This window comes from Brachyistius frenatus, unplaced genomic scaffold (assembly GCF_029030835.1).
Source record: "Brachyistius frenatus isolate BFR_SWC_R1_liver_20210118 unplaced genomic scaffold, ASM2903083v1 Contig_58, whole genome shotgun sequence".
Classification (NCBI taxonomy): domain Eukaryota; kingdom Metazoa; phylum Chordata; class Actinopteri; family Embiotocidae; genus Brachyistius; species Brachyistius frenatus.
This window is the reverse complement of record NW_027210657.1, coordinates 1872078-1887731: the sequence shown is the minus strand read 5'-3', so window position 1 is coordinate 1887731 and position 15654 is coordinate 1872078. Positions and strand designations below refer to the sequence as shown.

General features: G+C 41.6%; 1 protein-coding gene across 1 annotated transcript in view; it reads left to right on the top strand.

Annotated features, from left to right (window-relative positions):
• The window catches only part of sema6d (semaphorin 6D), a 66680-nt gene that overhangs the window by 15035 nt on the left and 35991 nt on the right, over positions 1-15654 (top strand). Inside the window, exon 2 of the mRNA XM_069705720.1 lies at positions 5160-5183. The gene's annotated coding sequence lies outside the window, so the exon portion shown is untranslated. The remainder of the gene's footprint in view (positions 1-5159; positions 5184-15654) is intronic.

The following is a 15654-nucleotide window of genomic DNA, read 5'->3' as shown; positions in this document are numbered from 1 at the left end:
AATTAATTAAGGTGTGTGAAGCAGCAAGAAGGGCAGTCTCTTGCTCTCTTACTTTCTCTCACCCAATTTAACATTTATCACTGCACTTCTCTTGTATCACCAAATAAGTCAATCCTCAACTTTGAAGTGTCGTTCTCTAATGCCATTAGGGATGTAAAGAACAATGATTTTCGTTTGTCAATTACTTTCTGAATTAACAGACGAGCTGTTGGGTCTTTGAAATGTCATAAAATGTCAACCAGTGTTTCCCAAAGCCGAAGGCGCAGCCTACAGTGTCTTAATTTGTCCCAACAGTTAACAACCAAAAGATTTTTTGGTCATTATTGTGGAAGATCAAGGTAATTAAAAGACATTCATGCTTAAAAATATAAAGAAGAATTTTGGCAATTTTCATTGAAGAAATGATTTAAAACAATTAGTTGATTGTCCATATAGCTGGTGATTATTTTCTTTTGATTAATTGACAAATTGTTGCAACTCTAAATGCCAGCTCGCTTATTACTAACATACAGCTGCTCACAGCTGCCAATGAAAGAGTAAGAAGTACAAACAGTGAGAAGGGACAGTGTGTGAAGAGTGGTGGCACAAAGAGAGGGATTGATTTATCCAACCTTCAGGGATCCAGTGGAAATTGTGAGAACGCACGATGTGTACCTTCAAAGCCTATCGACCACAGCATATACATTTTAAAATCAAAGCTCACCAAGATTGTACAGACAACCAACACTTTTACTGAGAAAACAGACTTTGTCAAACTTTGCCGCGTGAACTTCGATGCCCCGGCTGAAACAGTTTCACTCGCCTCTCTCTGATACGTCTTTTCACTTGCCTAAGCTTGTTAAAACATATGTGCACCTTTTTAATGATTAAACCGCTTCCAAATCCCTCAGAGGCATTTGCTGCTCCTTCACCTCAGCCATCATTGTTGTTTTAGCTCTGTGAATTTTTGACATTGCTATTTCTGCTTTCCTTGGGCTGCAGTTACCTTCTAATCTTTGCACACACTCAGTGCAGTGAGTCTTTGCAAACAATTCGAAGCAACAGCAGCTGTACACAAATACTATGCATAAGATGCTGTTTTTGACTCTTTTTATGGGAATTACTTTTGAGCAGGTGAAACTTTATTAGTATATCGCTGTCTAGAGGATCTTCTACTCCTACTGCTGCCTGAGAGCTCTGACTTTGAGTTAATATTAGAAACTAGGGTGGGGAGATTATGTAGAGGAACGTACAACATACAAGGAGCTACCAAGATTCAACTTTTTGGATGGTTCAGACATTCTCACCAATTGCAGGAAGTTGAGATAGGTTATTGTCACCCATTAAACAATATAATAAGAAAAAGAACCTGGAAGAGAAAGGGTACAAAGGGTACATAGGTAGAATGGTTTAGGGCGTATGCATGTCAGGTAGAGTTCTTTGGTGTGCTTGGAAAATTGCCATTTGAAACCAAGATAACCAGTTTGAATAATAAAATGTGACATGAACTTTGGCTTGCACTTTCATGTGTGAAAACGCCTTTAGTCATTCACTTGTTGTTCCCGCAGCCCAGTTAATACATTGCTTACTTTAATAATAACTCAGCAGATTAAGTGCGTGATATAAAACTGCAATGGCATGCAGTTTATCTACTGAATATTAAAAAAGTAGAAGGACACTGAGACATGTCTCTGTTCATGTCTGATGCCTATTAACCCTCCTTGTCGATGACATCATCCTGTCTGGGAGTGAGGTACGTAATGGCCCTTCAGATGACTTCAGACATTACAACATACCCCTTATCTCCCCACCAGTATAACCCCCAAGAAAAAACATTATCTACAAAAAGTCTAGTTCTGTGCTACAACCTCTGCTACTACTTGCTTGCAATACTGGTGAAGAGTTAAATACTATTTACAGAGCATACATATCTACATTGTGGATTCAAGTGCAACATAGACAGGTAGACTTGAATGTTTATCCTTGACTAACTGGGTTTGGTCTGTTATTCAATAACAGTTTTTAGGCAGAAGTTGATTTTATTTCTATTGTTTTATTGTAGATATTACACCACATCATCATCAACACATGATGTTGTGTTTTTGCAGTAAAGTTGAGAACCCCTACAGAAAAGGTTTCACTAGAGGAGTTACGATGCAGTTACAGCCCTGCAGTTGCCCACTCATTCTAAATCACCAAATAACTTTGCTAAGATTTTATAAGGCTGTCAGTTGCTGTTGTTTTTGATTGTGCTCATGCCACAGTAAACACACACAAACACAACAGTGTACTCATTAGTCAGTCTGTCATAAAAGCAATGTCAGCATGAACAATAAATATGGCTCATCCAAAACACTGCTTTTGTCTGTCTAAAAGGAATCGTGCTGGCAGGCAGCACCTCAAACAGTGCAGTAACCAAGTAGGCCACACATACTGTACTACATGCAATACAGGAGGACACGGCTCCTTTACAACTGTCCGATTATAGTAGGCGATAAAGTAGCAAGAAATTTGCCTATCAACCAGTCCATCTGAAGCTAAAACACAGTATGTAGATGTAGGACAGAGACAAAGGGGGGAGGGGTAGATAAAGCACAGAGAAGGCCAATTAAAGAGAGATGAGGTAGGATTATGAGGAGAAGGTGAGTGATGAGGAGGAGGGGGAGGAGAGCAGATAAAGCAGCAAAACATCAATATTTGCTTACTCCTGCATTCAAGAGTTACAGAGTGAAAGGCATTGCAATACAGGTCAATAGAGATATACTCAAAATGTATGCAAAATTTAATAGAACACAAGGAGAAACAGTGATTGAACAAAGAAGAAAAGCAAAGAAGCAAGAAAGAAAGAGGGAAGTGCCGGAGAGAAAAATATTTTGGTCTCTGGCCCACATTGCTCAACCATGAAATCTTAACTTGGGGAAATATGGGCATTTCACACACCTATGAACAGTGGTGAAGTATCCCCTGCACTGATGTTCACACAAAGCGCAGAGAGACAGCTGAGCCTGAGACCAGATGGTTCAAAATTCCCACAAATGCCTGCGCAAACGCACACATACCCAGTAGCTATAGTGAGCTTGTGACGCGGGTTAATTTTTAGGGTTTTGCATGTCTAGACGCCACACAGGCGGTGGCAAGCTGGTTCCAGCAGCCAAGTGTCCGGATGCATAATTAACAGGCTGGTTTGGCACCTGACAGCCTCAGAGGTCACGGTGTCCTCTCCATTAGCCGGGCGCCAATCAGCCTCTGGATCACCTGAGCACGTCCTTGTCCCAACAGCAGATTGCCCAGAGGACATCAGTCACATTATACGGCCCAATCAGTGGCCGGGACCCACACAAAGGCCTGAACAGAGACAGCTAGAGATAGAGCACAGGGGTGATGTCTCCCAAATGAAGCGGAGCTGCCACTCAGGGTAGATGGGGAGCAAGACAAAACGCACCCTGCACAAGGATGCGACCTTGCGGAGGCTTTCCTCCGATGGCACAGATCAACACGAGAGCAGGCTGATGGACACAAACCGATTCAGCCTTACTGTTGCTATACCTGTGGCAATTAAATTGGTTTCTTTTCTTGATGCTAGATATATTCATATGTCTATTAAAGTGGATTTGCTGTAGTAATTTCAGTGATGGGTGCAAATGTGTTGCTTTTAAATGTCAGCCCCTTGCAGGTCAGTATAATTGTGTTTCTGAAAATGCCACAGCAAGTGTCACCAGCTTTAATTTATCTTGGACATTCTGTGGCATTTTGTTGAGACGTGTTGAATAAGTTTTGCAATATCAATACAAAATAAAAGATTATATGAACTTTTGATTGAGGGTCTCCACCAAATCCCTGCCTGCGACCAAATGATAGGATTTAAAGCACAAACCGACGCCTCTGTCATCACTGTCATATTAGTTCTGCTGCAGAAATACTAAACACTTAAGTCAGCAATACCTCCAGTCTGATGGAAGTTCTGAAGCTACTTCAGACCGCTCACCAAACAAACCATTTGTTTCCACTCAGACTGCAACTCTAAATCTCTGGGCTCCCATTGACCTGGAACTGGGCCCCAACACAATACTGAAAGACTCCTTTGAGAGGGCCAGTACGTCAGGCAGGAGTAGGAAGGGTTTGAGGGGAGGGGAGCCAGGCTGGGGTACAGCGAGTGGTCCCTTAGCTCCTGTTTCCCAGCTAAGAGTGATAGGCCCAGGCAGATGAAAGACTCTCAGAATCTGTGAATTGAGCTCTAGACAGGTCTCACAAAACTCGATGTGCTCACACAGGACCTCCTTCAAAACCGTAGAAGAACTGCTTTCAATTGGCAGGCCCATTGTCTATCTTTAGAAAGCTAACGTTTGACTTCTGATAGGCAACAATGCGGCGGACACATCGTATTGTCGTGGCTTCATTTGGGAGATTTGAAGCAATAACAAGATTACAAATTAAACTTGTGTATCTAACGCTGTAATTTCTGTTTTAAGTGAAACTGATTTAACCACAGTAGGATTTAAATTTGAAATTCTCGTGAAGTATCCCACGTTAGATAAAGATGCTCATTTTTATAAAAAAAAAAGGAAAAAAAAAAAGGGAGATCTCATAAAGACCCCATTTCATAAACCAACAGCTATAACAGCTCGTTCTCATTCCCAGGGCATCAAATACCGCCGTTATGTAAAAGCTCTTGGCATCAGAGAGATAGGTACAAGATGCCCATTGGCATCTGGACTGTGAGCACCCGGGTCGAAGAAGGAGGTCACATGACAGAGTAGAAAGAGTTGGAGGTCAGGGTGGTTGGATGGATTAAACACCGGTCTTTCAGACAGGAAACCATTGTTAGAGTCTGTGAGAAAGCAAAAAATCAAGGTGGAATTCTTCTAAGTAACTTAAGTAGGTTAATGATCTAAGGTATTTAAATCAAAATATTTTCAAATTTTATTTATTTTACGTAACTTTTTTTGGTTACTTCCTTAAAATTACTTATTTTAACCCAAACCATAATCTTTTCCTGACCCGAACCTTGTGGTTCTGGTGCCTAAACCAAAGCCACCTTGTGTGTATCTATTGTTTGTGAGAAATTTTCGACATCCTGGGATTAAAACTGGTTGACTGTAATCAAAGTTATGACAATTTTCTAACAATTTAAAGGGGTGAAACTAGTTAAGTTAAGTTGTGCTTTTCTTGTTTCTTTGCAGGCCATCTGCGTGCATCTTTTGGGGGTAAGTAACCAGACTAATATCTCTTTATTGTTGATGTCATATCCTGATACTGCTGATTTTGTAGAGTTCATGGTCTGTTCTAACTGCATGTTGGATAATTGGATGGCATTTGAAACCGCCTCCTCTGTCACTTTTCGATATGATAGGGATCGCCTGTGTCGATCATTTGCTGAAACTTTCCAAAATGACAATCAGGCATTCACACCTACTTCTCTCCATGACTGGCTGGCCAGGTTGTGCAGAGGTGAGAGTTTTTAAGTCAACTACTTGTGACACTTCATGTGTTCAACCCAGTGCAACACTATCAATGTCTCTGTGGAGATATTGTCTGAAATTCACGCCATTATCCCAGTGAGATTAATTTGTGAGATTTCTTTTGTGGATAAACTTACATGATTTCCCTTGATGTTCACTGATATGATGGTGGATATTATGGAGGGGGATGTAGCTTCATACTGTAAATTATATGGTTTAAAATGTCCTTATGGGAATACATGACACTTTGCTCCTTACCTGTTAGAGTATTTTTATGTTGGTGGATTGATTCACCTTGAAATTATATTTTGATGGTTAGGTTACTCTCAAACATGACACGCAGTCGAACGTGTTAATAGTTAATCGTAAAAACCCAGCTGTCACAGAAAGGATGCATATCATTAAACAACAGTGCACATTTTTACAGAGGCATTACATTTTTAGTGTTCAACCAAGTCATTCACCAAGTGCATTGCGATTTCAATCTCACTCACCCATTCAATTTGGGAGTAACTCAGGGTTCAGTGTCTTGCCCAAGGACACTTCAGAAGATGGACAGGAGGAGCCCTGCATTGAATCCCCAACTCTGCTATTAGAGGACAACCAGCTGCACCACCTGAGCCACAGCCACCTCATGGTGACAGAAAGAGTTGTGTTAGTAAAGATAAAAGAGAGCTGACAGAGAAGTTCAAAAAGCTTTTTCAAACAGCTCCTGTCTCACCTCTGCATAGCTGACCAATAACGATGTAAAGTGGGTGTGAATGTCAGCTTGCCAGTTTCATTAAGCTACAAAATTTGTCGGACACAATCGTCCCCTGCAATTCCTGGCTGGAAAAAGTGCTGGGGAGGCGGGAGGGGGGGGGTCCAGCTCTTCTGACAAGCAATGGCTGCTTAAGTTTTCTGTCAGAATGTTCTTCAACAATTGGCCATTAAAGCAAAGCAAGAAGCTTTTTTCGCTCACTAGTCTGTGGCCTGAAAAGGACCTCTGGCTTATATTACCCATGGACATGAGCAGAATGGGGAAACATGGAGATGGTGTGCATCTCGGACCATGTCCAAACTAAGCTGACTAAATTTTTTTTTAAAAACATATTTTTTCTCTTTTCTTTGGCATCCATCCACACAAAGCCAACATTTTACACCCAAAACTGAACTTTTGAAAAATCCTGTTTGAAGTAAAAACTGTGAGCATCTGTGTTGCATTTTCGGAGTGAATGGCTGAAACAGAACAGAAACACTGATTTATGTTGGCTCAAACACAGGTGCTGTGTGGTCGTAATAGCCGGAGCAAACCTTCCTGTCGCCTCTAAATCTTTCTGGGGCCATTAATCAACGCCTCAATGCAGCAGGTATTAATTAACTAATTAACAAGTGACAACCATGTGCCAGGGAAAAATGTCAAGGAGAACAACTACTTTGTGTTCAACGATAGTGAAACAAAATGTAAGTGTTCAGAGAGAGCAGCAGACAACAGAACCAGGGGATAACATACAAATTTGTTGTTTTTCATGAGAAAGAGAAGAAAGATGAAGAGATGTAGCTGTTTTTCTGTCAGCATGGCCTTCTAGATTAGAAGGAGGCCTTTATGAAAAACACCTAAAAATCCTTGTGTGTTGATTTTACATGTAAACTGGTGTTTTCAGATGAATCCACCTTTCTGTGGATGTTAGTCAGAATATCTTCGGCTTTGAAGGCTTACGTCAGCCAGATCTCATCTTTCCGTGAGTACAAGCAACTCACTAAAAGTACTATGTGGCATTATGTATCCACACTTTTGTGGTGGCTGACAAATGCATTCGGGACCTGTCAATGACCACATAAGCAAAATCATCTCTTTGAGTAACAAAGGATAACGGACCGTGCAGCCCCCTCTGGCCTCCATGGCCTAGTTCCCCTTTTGCTTTCCCAGCCCAGAGTTCGCAGCGCTCTGCCCACGCTTCCATCGTACTTGTCTGTGTCGCTGAGATGTGGAGGTTTTGTGTTTAGTTTGAAAGTGCTTTTAATCCCCTCACAAGTCTGAAAGCAGTTGGCCGGTCGGTCGTGATCATGTGATAAAGGGTCTTTCTCTTTGAAGATATAGATGTGGAGTTATGGTCGGAGCCCCAAAAAGAGGCTGGCAGTTTTACATTTACATAAGGAGGATGTCCTGGAGGGACGATATGCTTCATTAGAAGATAAACTATATAATTAGAAAGATAAAATGGTGTTTTGATCTGTTGAGATTTGGATGTGAAGCAGACATGCTCAGTGTCTCCAGTGTGTGACGATTTTCTGTCATAGTTCAAGACCTCATTTAATTTGAATGAATAAAAACTACGTCACTTCACCGAGTTTAGATATCTTCACTTATTCGTACATTTTAACACACACACACACACACACACACACACACACACACACACACACACACACACACACACACACACACACACACACACACACACACACACACACACACACACACACACACACACACACAGTCTGAAAAGGGTATTAGTTGCAGTGGCCTGTGACATTGCTACTCCAATGAAGGGAACCATCAGCCTGTAACAAGTAGAGATCTATTGACTCAAAGGAAACGGCACAGAAAAACATCAACACGACACATTCTCGTATGATACATAATAAACAGCAAAGACAGAAAAAAGAAGCATAACGAATCCAACACTCATCAACACCATCTCCTCAGTGCTGCACAAATCCAAGTGATACTGATACAAGTTCTTACATTCTGCACAACTCAGATAAAGGAATATTTTGCCCTCATTTCAGAGTCCTTGATGACATATTTGTATTAATTTAAATTGATCAATTTAGAGATAATAGCAGTCAAGTCTTTCAATCTAAAACTATATTTACAAAAGTGTCAATTTTTTTTTAGGTTTTTGGTGACTAGTTGTTTTTATGAACTAAAACTGTGAGTCAGTTTCACAAGTGTAATTATCAACCATAATCTAAATTCAGACATTATAGCCAAATGTGAGAAGTCCCAGAGTGCCCTAAGTTTTGGTCAGTGCTGTGAATCTTCAGTTACATGTCCAAAAAAGAGAGTTGTTGGTATGAAATGGGAAAGAGGAAATAGTTTTGATTTGAAATGATATCCTTGAAGGTACTTTTTACACCCTAATTTGTAAAATTGTACTTCCTCTTGGTGTCGCACATCTGTCAAGACAGATTCATTGAGTTATTGTGACTTACACTTGCTGATATCATTATCACTGACATCTTTTATAAATACAAGACCATAAATCTGTTTGAAAATCTCAGAAAAGAGTTACACAGAACTGACAATTGCCACATTTTTAGGTTTTCTTCATTAAAAAGGTGCTACAGTCGTAGTTTTCTGTACAACCATGGGTATGTTGCAAAGAAAACTGCTGAGAAAGAAATTGGCATACATTTAATTAATTGTGACTGTGTGTTTGAAAAAAACAAACAAACAGGGCACACGTAGCCTCGGGCTAGCTTACTGAATTCATGGCAACAGTATACTTCTTGTTTATATCTTTCAAAGCATTATGGGAACATTTTCATTTTCAGAATAACAGATATCCACATTTTCTATCGTTCTGCTTTGACAATGACAGGCATGTTTAAATACAAATATTTTCTCGTTAAGTTTGCTTACACCCTTGACTAACCAGTCTGAACTAGCCAAGTGATGATGAGGTCACTCTATTCATTTGACTCTAATAGTTTATCAATACTTTCCATTTTGCCAGAGTGAATCTTTTAATGGAGAGGATGATAATATTCAGTCAAAGAAAAGTGGAATGCTTTTATGGTAATGTGGCTGAATTGTGCATGATGGAATAATTTATCATCTGTCATAAAAACAGAGACTTCTCTGGCTTATTTGTCCTAAAAACAAAATTGTTTTAAAACATTTTTTTAAAAGACCACCTCCTGCTATAAAAAGGATGCACACGCCTGAATAAACACTCTTTATCATCTGTGTGTTGGGACATTGTAGCACCAATGTACTTTCACCCAAACAACATTTCACCAGCAAACAGCTACATTTGGGCTCTGTGACATGACTGTCGAGTTCCTCATTTATTTCATTGTGTGTCTGTGTATGTATGTGTGGGTGAGTGTGGCTCTGCTGAATATATGTTGTGTCACAGGATGGCCTCCTGGGCCAGGGCTTTATTTACTGGCCTGCGTTTGGTGTGTGGTGGGAACACAGCCGCCACAGATCACTACACCACCTTAATTATGTTATCAGTCAACTCCGGGTGTAAATATCCCAGAGAACGTATGGGGCCCAGTGGGGAATGTGCACAAATCACAAACACACACACACATGCACACTCGCACACACACACACACACACACACACACACACACACACACACACACACACACACACACACACACACACACACACACACACACACACACACACACACACACACACACACACACACACACACACACACACACACACACTCACAAACTCTGTCAAATGCATCCAGTCCTTTAGTCACCATTAATTACAATCTATTTCTGCCTTGTGACTGATGTGTGTGTGATCAATATGTCTGAGGAGTTACGGAGTACTTATTTACAATCTGAGCTCCGTAGCGGGTTTCAAACAAAGATGGACGAGGGAAGGCAACAAAACAAATTCAAAACTAGAAAAGATAAGTAGAGGGAAGATGGTGACACCGGGACAGACATCGGGTGAAGAAGAGGGGGATATGGAGACAAAAAAAAAAAAAAGACAGTTCAATCATTGAACAAAGTAGCAGCTTCTCAAGGACTGCTCTAGGCAGAGCTGTTCTTTCACACATTTATCACACACATACAGTGCATGCAGGCAAGCACGCACGCATGCAGGCACCCATGCAGGCGTGCACGTATGCAGGCATGCACGCACGCACGCAGGCAGGCAAGCAGGCAGGCACGCACTCACACACACACACAGACACTTCAGTAAGAGTAGGACTCTCAGAGTCAGTGTTGTTTATACATGGTGAATATACGAAATATGGAGCATGGCTGTGTCAAGCAGCCCGGAGCAATAGAGCCTGCATCTGTGGGATAAATAAACGTCCTGTGCCGGGGAGAGTTCAGGTTTGTTTTCAAAGAAAGTTCTAGCCAACACTGTTGTTTTGGCTCTGCGGACCTGCCTGGACCCATGCTGCAATAATAACTCACTCTTGAGATAACTTTCAATATTTCCCCCACCGCCGTTGAACAGCAAACAAATGAGGGAGCTCAGTATAAGGTACCGCAGCGCGCGGGACCTTCGCTGCTCCTCTGGAAGTCAAGCATTCAGACCCCGTTTTAATTAAATGCAAGTCATTGGTGATTTATTTCTGAAGTCGATCAGTAAACTCTGCACAGATTAAATATGTTGCAGATTCTTATGGATTAATAAACACATAATTGGCTTCTGATAGCTGAAACAAACTCCGCCTGACTTCGTCACAGTGAAGACATATCTAAAACTGTGCATTTCGTCTTTGTCTTAATGAAACGTATGTTTGTCTCCATGGTGTGTCTGTAGCCTGTGTTTTAGTATCACTGGCCTCGCTGCGGTGACTAAGTAATTACCATGTGTCCGACCCTCTCCCATCCTGTGCTGTCCTGACTAATTGTGGTTGTCACCACGACTTCCATTTAGCTCCAGATAAGAAACTGCTGGATGCCCGTACATGCAGACTCAAGACCTTTTTCACAGAGGGCACATCAGGAAGATAAATGTGTTTACTAATAACTCTTTCACAGCCTCCATTCAGGATGCTCAGTGCCCGCTGGCTGGTGACTCATTCTCATCAGCACAGGACAAGCAGACGTGCGATATTACAGTGGTGTGTATAGCTTGTAATAGACGGCAGCAATGGGGAGATCGTGTGACGTGTTTAAGGGATGCAAATTTGGCACAAAATCATATATGCAAAAGACTGCATGACAAATACATAGCACCAATGAGAGCGCCGGTGTATGTGTATGTGTGTGCCAAAAGTGACGGATAAAGAGTCGTCTGACCTGCTATCTGCTCACGACAAGTGAGGTCTAACAGTGAAATGTACCATTAAACCTTGTGATTATATAAAGAGCCTTACATAAAGCTCAGAGCTTGCTAAAAATAATGAACCCAGTGGTCTTAACCCTATATATAGGCCTACCAGTGAATTATTCAATATAAGTGAAGTCGGACAAAAAAAAAATACACAAATTTACGCAACAACTCAACTCAACTCAAGTACCCTGCCTGCTGAGATTTGAGGTCACCACTGTAAAGTGGTTTGAGCAAAGTTTGCAGCTGTAGCTTTTAGTAGGCAGTAACAGGCAGGGCGAGGTGGGAAAGAGCTGGAGATAAGCAGAGTCTGGCTGTGAAAAACCAATAAAAGACAGAGTCTTGTTTTATTTTCATTTCTCTGTTTGGTTTACTTTGCTCGATGTGAATTTAGCTGTCGGTTTCTGTCTGTGATTTTGCCGATATGAAGACCCCTTTTCAACCCATCTTACGACCCCCTTTGTTGTCTGTAACAATAAAGTTGTGTTCAATTTCAAGTTTTCATTTTCATTTTCTAAGAAGTGGGCAGCAGGAGAGGGAGATGTTTGTTCTCAAAGTAGCTGCTTGACCTTGGTGCACTAGGAGGGAATTCATCAGCGGCTGGCATTTTCTCAGCATGAGCTTTCTTTTATGCAAACATGAAACTCTGCCCAGAGGCCACCATGCCACACAATGCTCTTGGCTCACAAACACATACAGACACAACGAAAATAAATCGGAAATATTTATCCAAACGTGTTAAGACTTAAACAGACACAGAGAACCTTTCATTTATAATTTAATTCATTTAAGGACAATGTACAGTATCATGAGCCAGCTGGCTCATTTTCAAATGCAATCCTCCAGCAAGACTTTGTGAAAACAGAGTAGTAATTTCTAAAAACTACAAGCATGCAGAGCAACAGGAAACAACAAAACATTAATATTGCAACAATATCCACTATCCTGTCCAAGCAGCCATACAAGCAAAACACCATTTTGACAAATGAAGACATACAGAGCAGCAATAAGAAATAAGATGTAAAGAAAATACAACAATTATATAATTGATTTCTACAAGAAGTAGAACACAATTATAGATCGGTATTGTAAAACTACAAAGAAAAGTCATGCAAATCTGACCAGCTGGCAAATGACACTAAACATTTAAACAGTGAGATAGTGGTAACAATAATCAATGTATTTATTCTCACTTTTTCTCCCAAATAAGCAAATATCAGTACATACTGGCAGGTAAGAGAATGCCTCTCCTTTCCCCATGCGTCATTCTGGTTTTTCTATTTAGCCAGAGTTAAAATTGTACAACCTGAGTTAGTCTTTCCAAAACTGGTGTCACTGCACCTGTGAGTCAAAAACACCAAATCCCAACCGTGAAGTCCGGACACAAGAAGAAAGAAAGCTGTCACCCCTCTATTTGGACAGAATCTCTAGTGAGCATTGTGCCTCGGTTTGAGTTTTTGTGAATAGCAAGCTGACCCTGGGTCTGTGTCCCATACCCAGAGGGGAGCTGAAGGATGGGATGAGTGGTAGACCACTTGGCCGAACTTGAAAGCCCTCTTGCTTGGACCCTGGTGGGTCTGTTTGTCACAGCTCAGAAGGCTCTGTTTGACTCTGTTTGGATCCACAGTACTGTTGTGTGTGTCCCTGCGTGGGTAAGTGTTTGAGTGCATGCTAAGATCCTGGCATGAGTTTCTCCCAACTGAAGATTGTGGATATAGAGAGGTCCTTTTGATCTGGTTTGTGGTGGTGCAAATGAGACATCCAGGGGAGAGTCTGGAGAGGAACAGAAGCAGCTCTCTGTTCTTCTCTTGGTGTGAGTGAATACAGGTAATGTTCGACGCGGTCCTAGTAATTCAGGCATAATGAGAGCATAGTAGAAGAGTAGAACAGCAAAGTGAAATAACTTTTTAATGTAGTAGATTTAACCTATACACTGCAGAAGAGCGAGAGGAAATGAACTGCAAAAATAAGTCAACCTTAAACAGTATGAAACTGTCTTAAGGCGCAAGAGACTTCAGGAGAAAGAGGAAAACATTTTCGGAACATTTTCGGAACTATAATGGTTAGCAGAATAGGCAATCCACAGAAAATTTCCATCTGGATCTCATCACAGGGAGGCAGAGTGGCTTGCTCTTGCTGCGGTGACTGAACTCACCACACACACACACACACACACACACACACACACACACACACACACACACACACACACACACACACACACACACACACACACACACACACACACACACACACACACACACACACGTGATGACTCATCCCAGGCAGGAAAGGGAAGTGGTGTGCAGCTAAAACATGTATAACTGTACCTAAAATTAATTGTTGCATCCTAAAACCATAGTTTAAAAGTCAAACTCAGCATGCATGGACATTCCTCTGTAGGGCATGGCCCAATTGATATACAGTGTGGCTGCCATTGAATAACATGCAACTGGCACACAAGTGCTTCATTCATACTTTCATTATAGGAGTTCAGGTTTTTACTACCTGCTACGCTCTGTGGTTTAACATTTATAGTGTCATTGTAATTAAAATAAAAAAAAACTAGGTGCTAGCTTGAGGCTGAAACAAGATTGCTCAAATCAGTCTCTCCCTGTTGCTTTCAGCTGTACTCCTTTTATCCCTCTCGCAAATGTACTCCCACCTTCATCCACATTACACATTTTTTGGAATACATCAATTTTGGCAAATATTTAAAACACATTTTGGTTTTAGGCTGGTGCACATTTTATCCCAAAAGCCGACCATATACAGCAGCTGAAGCCATGAAATCCAGTGGCTCTGTTGCAATCAAGTTAATTATAGACCACCCGCCAGACACTGGCTCAACACAATGCATATAAACAATCAAATTAAAGACTGTATGTCTATGGAGGAAAACGTCTTTATCTAATAAAAATGTAAGGCAACCGTTTTGAGTTTACAAGTCCATTTAGACACAGCATGCATATTTACATGTACACATGCATGTAAAGTACATACAGAAAGTGGCTAAATATCAATTCCACTGTGCATTACTCTGTGATCTTTTACAGAAACATTTGTGCCTTCTGAGAGAGTCAGAGCTGCAGGGGCACAAAGAGAGCTAGCTGGTATAAGTGAAAATTTATCAGGAAGAAATTAGAGAACAGAGAACAAGACAGGTGGAAAACATCGACTCTGTTTGCTCTTTACCCAGCCACTTGACTTCAAACACTGCACTCTGCTCTCCTTTTTTATGGATAGCCCTTACAGAAAGATTAGAAGGGAGATAGTGGGGGAAACACTGAATTAAGCTTGCAAAGAGGGCAGAGTCCTTGCTATGTGTAAGAAGCAGTGAAATAAACTTGAGGAAGATGCTCCCCTCCTCAGCACTGTACTTCCATGACAGAATTATAATTGTATGGATCATCAAAGAGTTCCTTCCCACTCACTTCCTGCCTGCCTGCTATAATTAGACATGTGCTCTCTCTGGCAGCCACCACCAACTTTGGGAACCTTCTGCCACAAACACCAGCCTGGGGTCAGATTTAGAGCTCCAACCAGTGGAGGAAGAGTGTGGGACTCCACACCAGCTCCATCTAGCAGCCATTAGGAAGGTAGGAGAACTGTGGTGTAAGTTGGAAAAACACTCAGCCTTTACAACCACATGGTCCCAGTCACACAGACCAGATCCAGCAGCCCTCTGTGACCCCTCATAACTCATGCATACACACACACACACACACACACACACACACACACACACACACACACACACACACACACACACACACACACACACACAATTGAGATCCTTAAAAAGGGCATAACAGCCCAATAGTTTGAAAAAAACAACTGTGTGAGCTGCAGCAGAGCAAATTCCCATGTATCTGCTGTGACTCTGCATGTGTGTATGCATGTGCGTGTACGTATGCATGCACTTGTGTGTGAGAGAGGGAGAGGTGGAGTTGAGGCTTTTCTATGGAGCAAAAGCAAACAGTCCATAAAGAGGCCCTGCCACTCTCCCATTTCAATGTAAATGAGTCTGACTCTGTTAGGGGGTTAAAGAACTCTCTAGGGGCCTGGCGACTACCACCGCTGGGGTCACACATGCACACGCATGCACACGCATTGACGCACTGACGCGCGTAGGCAGAAACACATAACGCACAAACATGCACGCATGCACACAAATTGTGAGGCGAG